Below are 4,264 nucleotides of genomic sequence, written 5' to 3'. Positions count from 1 at the left end.
TTGGAGGTGGGTTTTCACTTTAATTAAATTTATTATATAACAACAAAAATATATAAATAGGTGACTACTAATAAAGTTTATACTTCAAATATATACGTAGGAAATTGTTATGGGTACTCTACAAATCTAAAGAATTGAGCCAATAATGAAGAAAAGGGATCCTCTCCGGATCATTTCCTCTTAATCCACTAAGTCCGGGGATTCGAATAATTGAAATTTGAAATTTGATCCAACGGTTATAAACAATGACTCACTTTAAAAGTTATAATAACTTTAGCCGTTAGATCAAATTTCAATGGCCTGGATCCCTGAACTTGATGAATTAGAAGGAATGGATCCGGAGATGATCCCTTTCCAATAATGAACATGTATTGAGAGTTATTTCGCAGAAACACAACTCTAAAGTGATTTTACATCTTCAAACCCCTTAACCTAAAAATAATTTAATACAATAAAAAGTCGAACCGCCTAGAACCGGCCAAGGATCTGTTGTCCCCAATTTCATGTCTTCTTTGTGTCTCTTTATTAATTTTTTGACATGTGTCTCCCCACTTCACTCTAAAATTAACACCGCTAACAATTTATATATAACTATATTAAAAAATAAAAAATAAAAACTAAAGAATTGCAGAAATCGCCATTCACGCCCAAATCGCAGTTCGATCAGCTCTTTGTATTAATAGGTAAATGGCAGCAAATCGATTTTTAATCCTTTTATGGCTGCAAATTGATGTTTAATCCTTCTATTGCGGCAAATCATTGTTTAATGGGGAGTCCTAATTAGTTCACGCCCAAGTGTAATCCTATATGGCAGCAAATTGACCTCCAATCGCAGTCACGATTTGAAGCGGTTTGAGAAGAATCCCGGACAAGGTTAAGACATTGAAGGTGGTCGTGCAAGGGAAAGAAAAGGTTCTGGAAATCAGGGGCTTTGACGACGACGGTGAGGACGAGGAGGTAGACTTTATTTGACTGTTTGTTTTTGGGCGCGGTTGCCGGTGTTTATTTGACTGTTCATGTTAATTTTTTTGTAATTCTGTGGTTTTTTTTCGTTCAATTAGTTATATATAATAATTAACGGTGTTAATTTCAGAGTTAAGTAGGGAGACATATGTCAAAAAACTAATAAAGAAACACAAAGGAGACATGAAATTGGGGACATCATATCCTTGGCCCTAGACCCACCTACATGGTCGCCTAATCGCTTTCTAGAGACTTTATCTATTTCCTAAATGCCCAAGTCCTAATCGCGGCGCCCAGCCTTCGCTTAGAGCCTAAACAACCGCCCAAAACCGCTTTTTCGAACAGTGTATTAAGAAGATATTCCTGATAAATGTAGACCAAATGCATTGATAGAATTCTAGAAGATGATATTCTTTTAAAATGGTATTAGGTACAATGCATCGCAGTCCAAGTCAAGAAAGGGACTAGTAGTTTGGAGCCAATAGAGATAGAAACGATAAAGGAAGCATATAGCCTTAACCCACGTAGAATTAATCTCTCCCTCCACAACGTGGCCGGTTAAGAAATGGCATACATCCGTGTTCGGCGCTAGTGTTTGAAATTTGTTAAGCATCTATTGTTTTGGAAGAGAACCAACGGTTTTGAAGATGTACATGTGTTTTCATGCACAGGCGTAGTGGAGAAATGGTCAGCTTGTAGTATCATTCGGCCTCACTACTAAATTAAATACTTTGCGCAACGAGGGAGTATTTGTCGCACAAAGTGTTTCCAGGTTGCACAAAACTTATGGTGACACAAAAACCGTCGTGCAGAATTTGTCTCACAAAGGTCGTGAAGAAAAACCTTGCGCGATGAATAGTGCACATTTGTCGCGCAACTAAACATTTGCGCGACGCTTTACTGCTCATCGCAAGAAAGGTATATGGACAAAGGCTTTCGTTGCATAATATACGAGGGTACAAGTGTGCTTTGTGACGAGAAATTACTGGGGACGTCTACAATTCGTCTCGAAAATGTTTGATCAACGAAACATGTAAGATGCACGTGGTTTTGCACGACGACATATCTTCGTCGTACAAGTGTAAGTTTTAATAAAAAAATAATAATAAATAGAACAAAAGGAATATTATTAAAAAAATATATTTCATACAATTGACCAAAAAAAAATTTAATGAATAGAAAAACAATTTATTTATAATATAAATAAAAATGTACGTGCAAATACAAAGTTTAAAAAGAAAGTGAGAAAAAAAACTACGAAAAAAATGAGGAATAATCTATGGGCAAGTCGTTCGGAGGTGCTTGTTAATCTTGCTGCTGGAAGGGGGTGGGGACGGGGTCGAAGGTTGACTGGTCTGATTGCTATGTATGCTCGGGGTGGAGGGGCTCTGACGACGGTGGTGTAGAAAAATCGGGGAGACGGATCCTAGAGGAACTGAGGGCTCGTACAATCAATGACATATGAGTCTTGTATAATGTGACTTACTGCATCAAATCCATAACCTCGCCTTTTGACTTCGAGGATGAAAAGGCTCCACTCTCCTGCCTCCTGGAATTTCCCATCCCCCAACAATATGTCTCTGGCCTTTGACCGAAAGTCTGGTCCAACGTCTATGTAAGGATGTAAAACCCCGCATCTTTAGAGGGATCCACATACTCGATTGGCGTGTCCGAGGGAAGCTGGAAGGCGGACACCTGAAGGACCGACTGATCCTTCTCCACCATAGTCTCCTGTGAAATAAAACATGGAATATAAATAGCAAACAATTTGAAATAATTAGTATAAATCTTTAATGCATAATAAATTACTTACATGAAAGGATTCGGTCAACTTATCGCCGGACTCAGTCAACCCTCCTGAAATATAAAAAGATAAGGAAAATGTTAGTACGAAAACAAAAATAAATAAAAATTATTAGCGACATTTTAAAATTGGAAATGAAAGTTGTAATATATACCTTCTGCCGCGCTTCCATCCTGTATGAGAAAGGCCTCGAACCCGAATGGTGGAAAAGAGTCTTCTTATCCCGATTTATCTTGTTCGTCTTTACCTTCTTTTGTTATACAAAAAATAAACGTATTAGTTGTAATATTTAAAGAAAACAAAAAAAATTCATAATAAACATTAGTAAAAATTTAAAAAACTAAAATGAAAGAAGTCCTAATTAAAGACGCACGGCATAGCCCGACTCCTGAAAATAATCGCAGAGCCAAACCTAACTATCTTGTCGGTCCGCAAACTTGTTCGGGCAACCCTCCTCGAGAACGACTTGCGGATGATCAAACAGCACGAAATATTGGTGCAGGTCACTCTTCCACTACTTGTAGCGTTAAGAGAAGAGCCGATTGAGGTATGCCAACATGTCCTTGTTGATGCCATCAAAATTGTAGTTTGTCTGCAATGTAACAAATATTACGAAAGTATTAGTAATAAAAAACATTAATAAATATAAATATATAAATTTTACAAGAAAAGCATTAAAAGGGCGACAATTCTTACGGAAAAATGATTACGGATCGTGTTCTTCACCTCCTCCGGCATCGCCTTCTAAGACTTCCACCGTAGCAGAGGGCAATAGGTTCGCGAGAGATGCCCAATGTCGTGGACCAATGCACTATGCTGCTCTGCCGTTGGTACTGCGCGATGTCACTCATCGTATTCGATTGTGATACGACCGTTGGTCACCCAGGTGACCTTCGTCGTCTTCAATTGCTGACAAGGTCCCCGAGTGTTTTTCTTGGCTGCAAAGAAATGAAAAATTAACGTTAACCCGAAACTAGCGCAAGGCTTCTCTCAATGCCCTGGAATTGATTACGATGAGACATATTCCCCCGTAATGGACGTTATAATGTTCCGCTACCTTATCAGTTTGGTAGTTTCCAAAAAACTGAATATGCAGCTTATGGACGTGGTAACCGCGTGTCTCTATGGGGATCTAGATACGGAAATATACATGAAAGTTCCAGAAGGACTTCCATTGACTGGCTCAAATAGTTTTAGACCACAGAACACTCTCTCAATTAGGTTGAGGAGGTCACTTTACGGATTGAAACAATCCTGGCGGATGTGGTATAACCGTCTGAGTGAATATTTGACAAGTCAGGGCTATATGAACAACGAACTATGCCCATGTGTGTTCATAAATAAGTCACGTTCCGGATTTGCAATTGTTGCAGTTTATATCGATGACATAAACCTCATTGGTACTCCCGAAGAACTTAAGGAAATTGCTGAACACTTGAAATCGGAATTTGAGATGAAGGATCTTGGGAAAACTCGATATTGCCTCGACCTGGAGAT

The sequence above is a fragment of the Malus sylvestris genome, chromosome 6, assembly GCF_916048215.2.
Source record: "Malus sylvestris chromosome 6, drMalSylv7.2, whole genome shotgun sequence".
Classification (NCBI taxonomy): Eukaryota; Viridiplantae; Streptophyta; class Magnoliopsida; order Rosales; family Rosaceae; genus Malus; species Malus sylvestris.
Note: the sequence above shows the minus strand (reverse complement) of the source record.